Here is a 16,292-nt window from a genome sequence, read left to right as displayed (position 1 = left end):
AATTTCAACAACGAAAGGATTACGATTGTGGTAAAGCTGCGTCCACACAGCAGCAACTTTCATCTCTATTTAGAAAAAGTTCTGTGTTTCCTACAATTGGTTTGAATTTTTCTTCTGCAACTGTTCGACGAGTTTGTTCTCTCGGAAATGTCTTCAGTCGGATTTCGGAGTCGCACAGAAGCTGTTGCGCAATTACGTTTAATTACCGAGCAATTAACTTTTGATGTTGAAGAGCACCGGGACCGCTTTGTACGCTTCCTACGTGAATAAACATTTCATGAATTGTGGAGGCTCTTATCTGGTCGCAGCTGTCACAACGCTTTCGTAACATGAGTGATGGTTTACAACGATAGTAGAGCCGAATGCATGGTATTTTTCTATCATAGAATGGTCACGATTTATACTTGAGCAGACACACCGAATCCCTGTGTTTTATCTAGCCTTCGTATAAGGTCAATTCTATCTTCGACTGTTGAACCCTACGAGAATTAATCTCCGCTACACCGCCGTCTGAACAATTTAGAAGATATTCGTGAATATATAAACGATTTCACGAGCAACTAATGAACTGCTTCAACACTAACCGTACTTAGTGGCGCGTTACCCTATGGGCAACTTGGGCAAATGCCCGGGGCCCCAAGCAAAAGGGGCATGAAGTTATTTAGTTGGGGTTAGGGGCCCCAACTACAGTCGGTGTACAAAGTATTCGCGTACACATTAAAAAAACGAATTACTTCTCCAAAATTGGACCCAACAGCTTCAGATTTTTTGATCGGACCGGACCGGATCGGATCGGACATACACATATTGTTTTATAAAGATTAATTTTTATAACAACACGTAATTAAATAAAGAAATTTATTGAATAATTTCTGAAGGAAGCATCTGTATAATTTCAATAATAATAAAGTAACCGGTCGTGGTACGGTTAGTGTTAGTGTTTGAAAACATGTTTGCCATTGTTTAGGAACAATCCCGGGAGACGGACGCCGTGGAAGAATGTGAAAATCTTTGGCGAGATTCTGGCGAAACTGAGCGACACGAGAATATTTAAAAATACGTATGACGGTTTCGGTGGGGCCAGCGAGTTATCTCGAGCCGGCCGGCATTCTTTGGTCGCATCATCTGGCGAAACGACGCGTGTAGATCCGCGCAACGCACGTCGAGAAGCTCGCGGTTCTGAGTCAGGAGCGCGCGTAACTCGAGAAACAGATAGAGAGTAGTAGATCTCCGATGACGTATCTGGTCCGTAGGGTGGGTAGGGAGAAGGATAGAGAGAAGGCAATGAATCTCGAGAGACTGGTGGGAGTAAGGTGTCTACGGCAAGAGGGAAGGTGACAGGCGTTCTGGCAGAGGTGGGGGAATATTGGCAGTGGGGGTGCGGTGGGGAGAGTGCGTGCGCGGTCGAGTTGAACGCGGCTGTCAGTGTCAATTGGTTCGCCGCGGCGACTTGTTGTGTGTTGGTCGACGTGTGAAACCAAACGTTGAAGAATAAGTTCGATTTCTCGTCGATCGTGCTAGGATCATCGTCGCGTCGTAAACCGCGCGACAGAGTTTCCCGATTACCGTTCTCGCTACTCTCTCGTGTGTTTACCAACAAGCCACGAGGACAAGCGAAGAAGGCGACGCTGTTCTCCGTGAACGGGTGACTCGTGAAAACCGGAATCGATCAGACGTAGCTACATTCAACAGACGACGACACACATTAACGGGGAAGAGGACCTGCGATCGAATTCGTTTACTGTCGCCGTCTATCCAGTTCCGTTCACGTCTGCCCGTCACGGACGACGGGCAGTACTGCGTCGTCGGTCGTCTACGAAGTTTGCCTATTTGGTTTTTGTTTTTGTGACCGCACAATTAGCGGCGAGGACCGACAACCCCGTGCGTGTTGCTCCACTGCGTATAAATTCCGGAATCTATACTCGCCGGTTCGCGAACGGTCACGTGTGGGTGCCCCGGACCACTTGTGTTCGACAACGATCGATCACGAGCATAAACATAAGCGCCCCAGTGGATCCGAAGGAACGTACACTCTCTCCGGATCGGATATAAACCGTGTGACCCACACCGAGACACCTGTGAACGCAGCGGCGAGAGAAAAAAATCCTGTTGTCGCGAACGCGTCCCGACCACCGCGAAGCGACAGGCTCTTAACTGATGTAAGTACATACACCTTGTTGTCTACAGTCGACCTCCATATGGCAGCGGAATCCGTTGCCCCCCCCCCCCCCCCCCCCCACTATGTCGCACGCTATCGATCGCCCGGCTCTAGTGATCCGATTCAAACGCCGCACAGTGGGTAAATTTGACCTAACTCGATTCGAAATCAAAGAATTTTCGATAGAAATGAGCTAGAGCGATGCATTTTTTTAAAAATTAAAGCTGAAACTTTGCAGAATATGGGGGAAAATAGGGAGATTACGGTACGAACGGTTTTTAACCTCGAGAAAATTCGTTAAACTTGCACGATATCGAGAAAATGTGGTTTCTCCGTTACCACGGGCGGAAAATTTTTTTGAAATTTTTGCTATATATCATTTCTCGTAGATTTTTTCACGCTGCTTTCGAATCTGGTCTCAAAATTTGTCTACGACCGCTGGTTTTCTCAAGTAATCGATTTTTGTGACGAGAAATTAATGAAATCATGTTTTCGTTGAAATGATTTCTTGTCACAAAAATCGATTACTTGAGAAAACCAGCGGTCGTAGACAAATTTTGAGACCAGATTTGAAAGCAGCGTGAAAAAATCTACGAGAAATGATATATAGCAAAAATTTCAAAAAAATTTTCCGCCCGTGGTAACGGAGAAACCACATTTTCTCGATATCGTGCAAGTTTAACGAATTTTCTCGAGGTTAAAAACCGTTCGTACCGTGATCTCCCTATTTTTCCCATATTCTGCAAAGTTCCAGCTTTAATTTAAAAAAAAATTCATCGCTCTACCTCATTTCTATCGAAAGTTCTTTGATTTCGAATCGAGTTAGGTCAGATTTACCCACTGTGCGCCGCTTCAGGGACCTCGCTTCCAGAATTAACGGAGTAGACTCGTTTCCAGGATTGCAAGGGATGCGCCTTCTCATTTCTCGATAATGCAAACGTAGTGTTTTTCAGTAATCAAAAGCGCTAAATAAATTAAATCTTGTTATTTTTATCAGACAAAACAAGTACTAGTCACTTTTAGAGCTCGGTAGGTTCAGTATTAACAGGGAACATGTTCAAATCTTGGAATCTTTGAATGTTATACAGTATAGGTACTATGGCTTTAACCCCTCGTCGTATCATTTTATTGACAGTTATGTAAATGCATGGCTACATTTATTTTAAAGTCAAATTTTATTCAATCGAAAAAGAAACGTTTAACATTCATATTTGTTGGACATTGTCTAAATCCTCGTACGGCAAGTAGTTAATGGGGACTGGATGATTATAGAAAGTTGGAAATTGAATTGTTTATCGTACTCGCCGGGTTTTCATGATTATCTAGGCGACGATGGAACGTTGTTGGATGTCTAGCTTACCGACGGATTTTAAGTGAACGTAAACGCGGATATACGAACGGTCGCGCTCTTTCTAGAACGCGCATCGTCTGCGCAGACGCGCGACCTTTCCTTCAAGTCCTTTTCTTCCTTTCCCCGAGCACACTGCTTTTTTCTGACGGGTTTCTCCCCTGTTTCGAGCCCCACTACCTTTGGGAGACTTTACATTGGGAATAGAGAAATTTCGAAGCGCTATTGGCTAAATCGTTGTTTCATGTATCACATTTAGGGATTGCAATCCCGCAGGATCCCGCGTCATTTTTTCATTTTCACAGTCGGCCCGGCGCGCCAAATGTCTATTGGCCGACTGTGGCAACTCGCGTCTAGGTCGCGCTCTGATTGGTCCGTGTTTTTCGTTAATAACTCCTAAACAAAGCCGCGGATAACATTTTTTTGCTAAGGAAAATGTCGCCTGAAATGGTCTCAGGAACCACCCCCTTTCGGGATTTTCACGAATTTTGGGACACCCTGTATAATATCGTAGCTTAGCTATTGATAATATTTTTTTTTATTTAAATACCTTCTTTTTTTAACAATTATTAAATGTAACGAATCATTATATATAATTATTATATTATACATTTTATATTGTTACACGTATATATACGTATATGTATTATATATATTTCAATTATAGTTTGTTCTCCAAAAAGATATTTATTTTAATTTAAATCTACGTAGATTTTAGATTTTGTTTGTATTTTGTTAATAAATTTTGACTGACATGACTAAAAATGATTGTCTCGTTGAGCAAAATTTGTTTCTTTACTAAATATATATTAGATTGTTTAATCACAATCACATTTCAATCAATCACACTTGAATACATTTTTTACTCCATCTTGTTTTTTTTTGTTTATGATACATCTGTCACTTTTGATGGTCGATAGGTTTAGTATTAATTTGTTACACTATATTGCAACGTTACGCAATGTTCCACGTGGCAGCTCGAGGAATTTGAATGAATTGTTCGCCGAGCTGCTGCGGGGATGCAGTTTAATCGAAACACGAACGTAATTCGAAATCAGGCGCGTTAATATGAATACGAAATGGCGGCTGGAACGCGCGGATCGATGACGAATCGATTTCAATTTGAATAGATGACACATGAAATATGTTATTTATGACTAGACAGCGGATCTTCGTGCAAAACAAAAAAATTAAATTATACCTACTCATTTTCGTAAAACATGCATAAAATCCGCTGTCCATTTGTTTCCGCTCCGACGAAATAAATTAGTCGATTAGAAAATTGTTTTTCCTCGAGACCGTCTTCCGGGAAATCTCAAATCGATCGAGGTTAGACATTCGCGCGTTTTCTCGGAATCGATAGACGCGACAGGAGGGTGTTATTCACGGCAATTGTTAATCCATCTGTTAATCGTAATTGCACACACACACGGACGCACGGACACACACAGATTCTTACAAAACACGTCTATTATTATCCTGGTTGTATTTTATCGCATCCTGTTCCTCGAGATGTTTGTTCGTTTCCAAAGCCGCGTTTGCATATCGTTGTTTGCTTACACTCGTTCGCATTCGCCGTTTACACCGTTGGAACAATTTCCCTCGTGAACGTACTTTTAATTAATTCTCGAAAGTTGTAATTTTCATCATTTCTCTCCAACAATTGAAGTCTTCGACTCGCGTGAAATCTTTTTCATCGGAATATGGTTCCTTTCCACCCTGTACCAGTACAAACACACGCGGCAACGCATGCTTTCTCATAGATTCGTCGCACACACAGTGAAGGTCGAATAATTATTCGATTGCGAAAAGGAAAGAGGAATAAATGTTTCTCTTATCTTGCGGATAGTAGTAATGGCGGCGATAAAAGCGGTGGTTATTTGTGTTCCTGTCGGCGCTAGAAGGACTTCCATTACGCAGCAAACATTTCAAGGTGAATATAGAGACCAGTTTTTTTAATTCGAGCAATGATCTTTATCGAATAAGATATTTTTCCTTTTGTTCGATGATCTCTTTCGCCGAAAAGAAAAAATAAGAAAATATTTTGTCGATGAAAGTTCATCGCTAGAATAAAGAAATTCGGTTTCATTTCACCTTAAAATGCCGAAATTACTTCCTTGCCAATCCAATAGATCCTTCCGACTCCGTCCGGTTGCCTTTTGATCTTCTGTTTCGACTTCGTTCAGAGTGTTTCCATATTCTCCCTTTTTCGGAAATTTTGCTGCGTTATTTTATGAGGCATTTTCACAACACAAAAAGCTGTGGAATTCGCAAGATTTCACTTCCAGTGACGAACGATTATCTCTACAATTTCTGTAGATGCTTCGTTTCGAACCGTGTCGGTTCAGTATTGTTGAAAACGGCGCCACTATTGTTGCAACACAAAGCCTGTCGTTAACTTAACGATAGAATCACCGATCATTAAGAATGATCATTATCTTTTAGAAACCACATGATTGCATTTATCGGAACATTGCGATCATTGTCTCTACACAATACCAGTGATAAAATAAAAGAAAAAGAACACCTGGATTCGAGAATAGCGTTTCACCTCGGAGCGTGACAGGTCAGACTGGTTCACTGCCTAGCTAAAGTGTACCGTACATTCTACAGATGACACCGCGTACGATGACGTAAGCTTCTATCTCGATGATGGGCGAAAGAGAAATACCAAAAACGGAGTAATGCGATTTTATCGTCGGTATTGCGCTCAGGCGAGCCCGTAAAAGTTCCAAGAAAAGAGAGAGAGAGAGAGAGAGAGGAGTCCATGGATCACATGTTAGCGTCGAGGAGAAACAGCCTGTTGCACCGACGACGACACGGTTGGCCTAGGTCGCGTCACTCGAACGTCCCGCGCGCGTGTTCCCGAGTATTTCGTAATCGTTCTAACAATACACGATCGGACCGCGCGGTAAGCGCGACAAACAAGAGATCTGTTTGATCGCGGGAGAATGCGAAGAAGAAGCTCGTATTGCAACGTGTGGTATGTATACACACACATGCGTACAGCCGCGTTGTAATTCCCGCCTCCGATTTATTTAACCGTGATTTTTGCCACGGTTCACGAACAACCTGTTGACTGCGCAATTAGTCGCGTCGCGACGACAGCCGTGCCAAAAACAGACATGTTTGCGCGCAATCAACCATCAACCTTAAGGGACCCGATTGACATTCTGCGACGCATCTTGATCGAACCGCCGACACAAATTAAATGATCCGAGAGACGCCACTTCTGCGTCGTTCGCGTTCTGCGTTGTCATCTTTTCGCAATGCAAAACCGGTGCGAGACTCGTTCGGCTTGTCCTTGAGAGCCTTGAGAGACATTTTCTTTTTTTTTTAAGGGCAGTGGGGAAATACCATTACGCTCACCCTCCCTAAGATGGAAGTTTGGGGGGAATGAGACTTCCGCCCAAGAGGGCTCTCACCCGCTTCCTCCTCCAGATCCAAGAATAAGCGCAGACAAGGTCCCACTCGTATTGCGCCTGAATGCACTGTTATTTTCTTGGTGACCCCACGCATGTTCTTATCTATTGCCCTAGAGAGCGGGCCTTTTCTTATAGTTTAAAGACTGTTAGGGAAAAATGCATTTACGCCCCTCTAAAGATGACACGGTCGAAAAGAATGTGTGGGGCTCGACACGTTACTCTCAGATGTACCGGGCCCATTCCCACTAAAACAACCGAAAAGTACAGGACTCCAGATAGAGACTTTATCCACCTCCTACAGGACCAAAGAATGATGAACACTGCGACCCGCTATTCGCATTACTCTTCGGATCTCTTCCACTCCTGTTCTTGTCTTCTGCCCTAGAGCGGGCCTAGTGCGCGTCTAGTGCGGCTCCTGTCCGGGCCTAATGCGGGCCCAGAGCGTACGAAAGTGGTCGATGAATGACGTTATCCAGGTGCACCCTTTTTTTTTAACGAGGAGGGGAAAATGCGTTGCGCACATCGTGAGGGACTCAGATCTTATACCCACTAAAAATCCCTCCTCCTCCTGAATATTGTAAGTCTAGTATATTAGGTTCCCCTAAGGGAACCCTTTCCCCGCGGAACCGCATATACAGCATTACTGCACGGAGTGGGGGTTGCTGTCGGTACCTACCCGTTGTTACTGCCTAGCTCTTGAGAGTCTTTCGACTCTTCTATCTTCACGCTGGACTTCTCGTTCCGTCTCTTCTTTCTGTTTCATTATCTTATTCATGTAGAGCTTAAGTCTCGGCATCTTTATGGGATCCTTTAACCACGCTGTTAATGCACTCCAGTACAACTGTCCATTTTCGCAGAATAGTTCGTTTCTTTCGGAATCGGAGCTGTTTGCACATTATGCAACTGGAGTCGTTTCGTTTTCCTATCTTGTGAAGATAGTCTGCGAAGCATCCGTGACCTGTAAGGACCTGGGTGAGGTGAAAATCTAGCGTTCTAGGGCCCCCTCGACCCATTCGCATATCTTCGGGATTAAAGTATGGCTCTTGCGCCCATGAGTGGCATTGTTACAGCGAGTCTGCCATAATTCCAGTGTAGTTTCTCTTTCTGTTTCTTTAATTTTTGTTCATTTCCAGTTTATAGTCTTCCCCCGAAGCATTGGCCGTATTAACTTGCCTTAGTATGGGTTTATAGTGGAGCAGCGAGGTGAAAAAAAGGAAAAACAATGAAAATACATATGTAGTTTTTCTTTAGTATGTGTCGAAATGTTGTCACGAATGTCGGCTTGTTTTCACCGCGCTGCTATCATCGATGCTCGCCGCTCCACTATAAATGCACCCTTAGAAATATGCGGCGTCTCTCCTCGGCCAGGAGTGTGAGGGGAGGGAGACCCGAAAGTGCACACACATAAAGCATCCAAGGATGTGGTTCTATATGCCCGGATGACTCTGGATAGGGATAGTTTTTGAATCCTATTAAGAACATTGGCTTTGGGTGGTCTGCATGCGGCTATATAAGGTGCACCCTGGACGGTGCCATCTCAGGCTGACGCACTCGATGATGCTCTTGTTCGATGGCGTGACCGATGGGTCATTGGGAGCATCGTGTCACGAAGTAACAGGAGTCACCTTGGGAATAGGAAAGCTAGGCTCGCTGCAAAACGTCTGCTCGTGTTACTCAGTTGGGCAACAACTGTTCCGTATCTTGTCCCGAGCCAGTGAATGCGATCCGCCACGTTTCCCCTGTGCATCTCCACCACTCGGCTCCTATTGGAGAGCGAATCGAGATAGCGACATTACGTGACACGATACGTCGCGCACGTGCGTCGTGTTCGAGTTGTAATCTCGCCACTGAATTTTCCAATCACGCCTTTCACTTGTTCTCTCGACACTTCCTCCTTTCCTCCTATTATCTTTGCGCCGAATAATCCGCCTCGCTCGATCCTCTGGACGATCTATGGGACCCCTGCAGATTTCTACGTACATCGCTGTGCAAACGAAATCGTTTTGTACAATGAATGATTTTTTGAATTTAACTATCCTCAGAGAACTATTCGATTACTAGCGGAATCCTTTCTCAAAAATACTTTGTTCTTATTTGATTTTTTACGCTTGAATGGAAATTCGATATGGCCGGCTGCCACTTTCTTTTGCACAGCAGTGTACCTCTCACCGCGTCGCCTGCTCGCATAATCAACTCGTCCAGTCAGATCAGTAAATTTATTTGAAATTTCAAGTTTCAATTGATTTTTTCGAATTAAGAGGAATTCTTTTAATAAATTTAAGGGTTGAGGTGAGAAATATTAGCGAGATGTTTCGAGCTTCCGTCGGATATTCCAATTTTTAGCTTTCACTTCCTCCTTTCGTGGCGAGGTCGTTCACGTAGCAGATCGTTCACGTTGTTGTCAGTCTTTGTTGTTTTATTTTTTTTTCGAGATCACGATCCCTGATCGAAAAGGTAGAACCCTGCCTTTCACTGATCTCTCGCACTTCCTACTTTCGTTGACTTTTGTCTCTCCACATGTCCCGACCTGCGAGACCAACTTTCCAGCGATGATATGCGACTTACGAAGTCGCCATCTCCCGCGTCATCTAATGACACAGCTCTGCCACTGTTATCTATTCTGTTTGCGCGGAACGTTCACGGACGACAGCAGATACGAACGTTAGAAATCGTATTCTCTGTTTTTTTTTTAATATGCAGAAGGGAATCGCGAAGACACCTGTTTTTCTTTCATCACCCGGTGAAAGTTCTAAACTGTGTTTGGAAATAATGCAACAATATTCTACGACATCTTTGCGATTTTGTTTTTCATTCATTCTCGATTAAACGATGTCGAATAAATTTCAATAAACGTCCAATGAGGTTGAACGAGTCTGAACAAAGTTGCACAATTCTCCGGGAATGATAATTCGCTTAATTAATTAATGTGAACATACCGAACGCATTCGTCAATTTCACGACACACACAATCACACGAGGAAGCTCCACTGACCGCGTATTCGGATTCCGCAACCGGGATCCAGAGATAAATATTGTCTCGGTTGACCGGATGTCCGGACAGGATCCACCATGGAATACTCGAACGGTAGATTACACATTAGACAACAGAAATATATATAATTGAAATCACTGTTTACAGTGTGCCCATAAACTAGATGGAATTAAAGGTTCCCGAGTTTTCAGGAATTTATCTCGGAAAAACTAGTGAACCTGTTGCATTGAGAATTTGCACACACATTTATTTGTGTTCGAGGTGCATTCACAATTTTTTTAAAGTAAAAATAATAAAAATTGCAGGAGTTACATATTTTTTTATAGAGCCTGTTTTAAGGGAGTATACTGGTGCTGAGTGCCAAAGTTGCCATATTTTGGGAATTTTTTTCGAGAGAAGCATTCGCCCCTTGGTATTGAGATTTTTTGTACATGTTCATCGGTATTTCAGGTGCGTTCACGATTTTTTTCTAGTAGAAATAATAAAAATTTCTCGAGTTACAATTTTTTTATAGAGCCTGTTTGAGAAGCCTAACATTTTTCATGAATTTCCTCGGTTACGAATTTTCATGCGGTTTATTTATAGCACGATCGGATAACACCAGGCTACGTTTACACCGCGGGATAAGCTCGCCGATAATAATAACGGCAATTTAATCGAAGACGAAACTTCGAATTAAAGTGATCTATGGTACAAATAGGATAGTTAGATCGAATATAATAAGGGATAATAGCCAGTTTCAACGCTGACGTCGGTGTGCGTATCATCAATTCACAGAGTAATACGTGTATAAGGAGTACCCTAGCAATTAGTACTGTTTAATCGGTGGTTTCGCGATAAATGAACGTTGATTTTACCGTAGAAGAGGGACAATGAGATTCAGACGCTTCCGGACGCCTTTAATTAATCCTAGACAAAAAGGGCTTCATGCCAAACTACAATTTCTTGCTTTTTCAAATATTTTACAATAATTTCTTCCCGTACGAAGTAGTACACTATTAACACTAGAACGACCAACGGTTAAGACGAAACTATTTCCACCAAAACCAGTCAAAATGATTATTGATTTATTACAAGTCGCAGGAGCCAAGTAAAAATTGTATTCTTCTTTTAATGATCATATTAAGCTGAAACTCATACATTGACGTCCTTAAATATTCTTAACATGTCCACTGCTTGAAACTGTACGTACCCATCTCGGCCATAAATTCATGAAATCCGCAGTCTAATTATCACTATAAAGTTCAATTTCTCCTGATTCACTTTATTCATGCTCGTACAATTCGCCATCCTCGATATCAGAGCATTCCAGTGGTATATTGTTCACTTTTTGCAACAATGTGTTCAAGGTGGAACTGTGGTGTCCAAGGTGGTTCGGAACCCACCTTAAAAACTGTGTAGGTCCCGTCGCTTAATAACCACAGCAGTTTAAGAAGCTACGTAAAATAAAAATAAAATAAAAAGGGGCTATGTTTATGTTCTGTGTTGTGGCAGAATAAGACGCGCGATTAAATTTCACAACAAAACATCGATAAATCTATCTAAATATGGAATAAACGATTTCGGGTTCGGGTAAACAGATTATGAGATACTTTTCCACATCGAGAAGCACCAGTCAAAATGACTGGAATTGGTACAAGTAGCCGTGACACAAAATTATTTTGATTTTGAATAAATTAAAGAAAAATCAAATTTATTATATTACACCTTTAGTTATCGCTGCAAAAGTCATCATCGAGGATAGAAAGTGTAACACGAAGTAAGAAAATTGCGAAATGAAATTGTAAAACCAGTCATTTCGACTGGTGTGGTAGTTCCAGTATTAATCGGAGTAATACGATTGTCGAATATAAATTTGCAGTGAGGATGTTAGACCTCCGTAAATTGCCGTAGACGTTCATTGTGTCCCCGACGTTCAGAAGAATTCAATCAAGAGGCTGGGCTCCATCGAGTCCGTTAAGATTGGAAGAAGCTTTAAACAGAACAGTCGGTTCCCATCGCAACAGAGCTTCAATGGCAGAATTTCCCGGGTTTTAGCGACGGCTATAAATAAAAGATCATTCCGCGAGCAACACCCACGCCTCGATTGTGCTCGAGACCTCATTTAGAAAATATTAACCGCGGGTGCTCGTATTCTTCCGTGGCCCTTCGACCGCGAAACGTTCAAAAGGCTGCTCTTCGCGGGCTTAAAGGCTCATTTCCATGGAGCGCGGAACCCCGTAACCACCAGGCAAACGAGGGCTGTGTATCTTTCTTTTCTCTCTCTCTCGAATGAAACTTCTAATTAGGATTCGAGTGTTCAGAGAGGAGTTAAATTTTTCTTCAAATTTTTGTTAGAAATATTTCTTGGAATTCTTCTTGCAATGTTTCCCCCCCCCCCCCCCCTCCCAGATCTGTCGACACCGAGAACAGCTACGAAAAATCGCAGCACGACCAGCAACGTGTGCGTCTAACAAACAGGATTCCAGAACCAATTAGTAGCTGTGTTGTATCTCGTCGTGCTCTATCTTATAGCGACTGTATCATTCACCCCGGGCGACCTTTGCACGCAAACCTGAAAGCGTCAAGAATGCATAATGCGATACGGCGGCGCGACAAATCGACGCAATCGTATTTCATTATCTTAAAGTTCAATGGAACGTCGAGACCGATATCTTAAAAAGCAAAATGCGGCATTTCGTGGCGCGCACGCATTACGGCCCACCCTGTAGAACAGGCCTGGGCGACGCTGGCTCGCTGAACAGATGTTGCAGGAGAAGGAGCAGGAGAAGGCTTCGAGCAAGAGAAGGACAGCAGCAGCCACGTCTGTTCCGCGAGCCAGCGTTGCCCAGGCCTGCTGTAGAAAGATTATAAATCTGTTTTCATAGAATTCATCAAGTCATAAAATATGTTTAACCCGCGCAAAGTCTAATAACATAAATAGTAAGGTGGGGTATGTACAGTGCGAGTCAAAAGTGAGTGTACACCTCGAGAGAACACGGTATTTATTTAACAATTATTAGATGTATGTTACATTAATGGAAACGAGCAAAGTTTTTCACACTTTTTGTATCTTTATACTTGTCTATGACTTTTTTTTTTACAGTTCCATGACAACGATTTACTATTCTCGCTATGTCCCGAAATGATTTTCCTTCGTTTCTTAATTCAACAATAAGTTTCCTCGTGACTTCTGAACTTTCTGAAGGTTTCTCACTCATAATTTTATTTATGCACTAAGAATTTTTCAAAGTGATCAGTAATCATTCAGAAATTACTGCTTCTAGAGAACCACTCTGCTGGACTATCGTTCGTAACAGACTATATAACTACTTTTGCTGAGTATATATTCACTTTTGACGCGTTCGTAACAAACGTACTTCTCAGATAGGCATTTGTTCACAAAACATTGGCAACGTAATTCACTGTGATGTGTGTTTATAATAAACGATTGTGACTCTAGAAATATGTACCATGTACTACAACATGACAACTTTGGTTTTTGCGAAATATGCTGTAAATATTCGGTTGGCAAATAAGTTCGTTCGGTTTTTGTGATTTATTCAACTGTGAAAAACCGAACGAACTTATTTGCCAACCCATTAGAATGTAGAATCACATATGTATGGGGTGTATACTTGTTTTAGACTCTCACTGTACGTAGGATCGGAGTGAATCGAACTGAATCTGGCGGGCGGTAGGGGTTAATCTTTTCGAGGTCAGGCCAGCAGCCGCATAAAGGACACCTTCGTGCTCGACGGCTGCTAGCCCACGTTCGCATTGTTGCAAAACGTGTTGTGCGCCTTCCTTGACATTAAAACGTGCGCTTACTGACGCGCGTTCCATCGCAAAAGCGTAATGCCCGCGCCTACCGGCCCGTCCCCCCTTCCTTTTCGCCGGTGTTCACCTTTCGCGCAAGTTTTCTTGCCCTTAATTCTCCTTGCCATTCATTTTCCCTCGCCTTGCAAATATTTTTTCGTCCACGAATATCGCGTCGAATATCCGAAATTCTATTTTCAAACGCTTCGTGAACAATTCAGCTCGCTTTCCTTGCTCCTCGAGACAATTTTCGCATTCTCGGCTTTCCACGAATTCCTTCTTCTTCGTCTATTTCTTCGTCTAATAGCCGCCGACCCCGTTTACGCAGTGAATATTTTGTCGCCTTTGTTCTCGGAGTAACGAGCCCCATAGCTCTCCTCTCTTTAAAAGGCGGCCATTGTTCTTGTCTCGTGTAAAACTGTAATGGTGAAATTTTTAGGAGGACAAAGTGCCTTGCGGACGATGGTGTTTAGTTCGGTTCAGGAGTTTCACGTGCTACGTTTAAACGTTTTCGAAAAATTGTTGATATTCAAGTTGTGGGGTTAGCCCGTCCTAGTTTTTGCAAAGCTGGAGTTTAAACTGATGTATTTTCAGTCTGGTATGTAAACACTTAACGTTCTTCGTATCAAACTCTTGCCACAGTTATTACTAGACTGCGGATTTTATGCATTTATGACAAAAATTGGTACGTGCAATTTAAAGCAGTGGACATATATGTAAAAAAATTTAAGAACATCAACGTATCGGTTTCAGTTTAATAAAATAATTAAAACAATAAAGAAATTTTTATTTAATCTGTGTGTCTTAGAATCGATGCAGATATTTTTTATTTTGCATAAAGATCCACAGTCTAGTTATTACTGATGAATTAGTATTATGTAGGATTATAATTTTTCTTGAAAATTATCGTTTTGATAGGATATTGTACAAAGTGTCAACTTGGACGCACTTGCCCCGAAAATGGGACAAGAAAAGAATTATTAACAAGCTTGCTATAAAATGCTTTTTATTGCATTAAATATATTGTTTAGATTTATAGTTATCCATACAGTACGGACTTACCCCACCGTGATGGTACGGACTTGCCCCGTGTAGTAATATTTACGGGGTAAGATCATCTTAGTGTTTTTCTCAATAAATTTTAAAGAATACAATAAAAACGGTTTATTTAATGTAAACCTACATCAGTATTTGTTGCACTCACCTAAAATAACAACACAGAATATATTAATAACTTGTAAACTATTGCACGTTCAGGGTAACCTCAAAGTTGTACGATTTTTCTTGGGCGACATCTATGTAGAATAGTTCATACTAACTTATACTACATTAATAAATACAAGCTAGAGAAATTTCGTTCATATTTTAATAAAGATAACCAATTAACGGACTTGCCCCGTAGACGGACTTACCCCGCTCCATCTTAGTACAACCATAAAACAATAAAACTGGATCCGTTTTTGCAACCTTGGACGCACGAATATTCCAGAAGCTTTTTGCACTGGCCAATAAACGAGCCGCCAATTAAACGAATACCTGTGCTCGGAAAAAGTTGCGCACCTGCTACCAGCGGAAAGGGATAATTCATTTTTCAGTAGAAAAGAATGATTCGTTTTTTCCGCAGGTATTGCGCAACAACGTGTCATTACACAGGACAGAGAACGCACTAAGGTGAACACCGCCAATGATACACAGTCCGAACGTTGTCCCTCGTGGATCTTGATGACACCGAATTACCTTCCATCGGCCATCGCGATTTTTGTCGGTGAAATTAATCTTCAATGCGAGTGCTCGCTGAAACTCGTTTCGCAAGTCCTCACCGGGCTAACAAGTGGTCATTACGCGGCATTGTGTGCGCGCGCGCTCCTCGGTCCTTCGTGTATGTTTAAGTATACGGTCCCGTGCACCGCGAACAAAAAAATTCGTTTCGTAATCCAGTTCCTTCGATAATCCATCGGCGAACCTTTATTCTTATTTCGACGTCGTTTCGCTGATAGGAGAAATGTGGGCGGTACTCGGCGCAAGATTAATGACCCTCGCGGTCAATTAATCGTCGGATTGTCAAATTTATCAAATTAACATGACACGGCCGCTATCGATTCGCTGGGAAAATGGTGGCCATATAATTAATCCCAGCGGGTTTCAATTCAACGAATGTCAAGTGATTTTTATGAATTTTTTACTGAATGGAGATTGGATATATATGAACAGTTGGACTACCCACTCTAGCTTCTCCTTCTACACCACTGTTTCCCCACCCTTTGCCCCGTCACGTGACTAATCACACGTGATTAATCCCACCGACTATCAATTTAGTGAATTTCAAGTGATTTTTATGAATTTCTTTCTGAATAACGATTGGATATAGGGGTAATTCGACTCCCCACTCCAGCTTCTCCTTCTACACCACTGTTCCCCCACCCTTTGCCCAGTCACGTGACTAATCACACGTGATTAATCCCACCGAGTATCAATTTAGTGCGTTTCAAGTGATTTTTATGAATTTCTTTCTGAATAACGATTGGATATAGGGGTAATTCGACTCCCCACTCCAGCTTCTCCTTCTACACC

The 16,292-nt window shown here is 42.3% G+C and overlaps 1 protein-coding gene across 2 annotated transcripts in view; it reads left to right on the top strand.

Moving 5' to 3' along the window:
- Positions 1–16,292, top strand: part of LOC143213134 (terminal nucleotidyltransferase 5C) — a 116,139-nt gene that overhangs the window by 52,142 nt on the left and 47,705 nt on the right. Inside the window, exon 1 of one of the 2 annotated variants that reach the window (XM_076432725.1) lies at positions 2,023–2,159. The exons of the other annotated variant lie outside the window; for it this stretch is intronic. The gene's annotated coding sequence lies outside the window, so the exon portion shown is untranslated. Of the gene's footprint in view, positions 1–2,022; positions 2,160–16,292 lie in introns of those variants that run through there. 2 annotated transcript variants of the gene reach the window in all.

Source organism: Lasioglossum baleicum, chromosome 10 (assembly GCF_051020765.1).
Source record: "Lasioglossum baleicum chromosome 10, iyLasBale1, whole genome shotgun sequence".
In the NCBI taxonomy this organism is placed as follows: Eukaryota; Metazoa; Arthropoda; class Insecta; order Hymenoptera; family Halictidae; genus Lasioglossum; species Lasioglossum baleicum.
The sequence above is the reverse complement of the archived record's forward strand: the minus strand, read 5'-3'. Positions and strand labels throughout refer to the sequence as shown.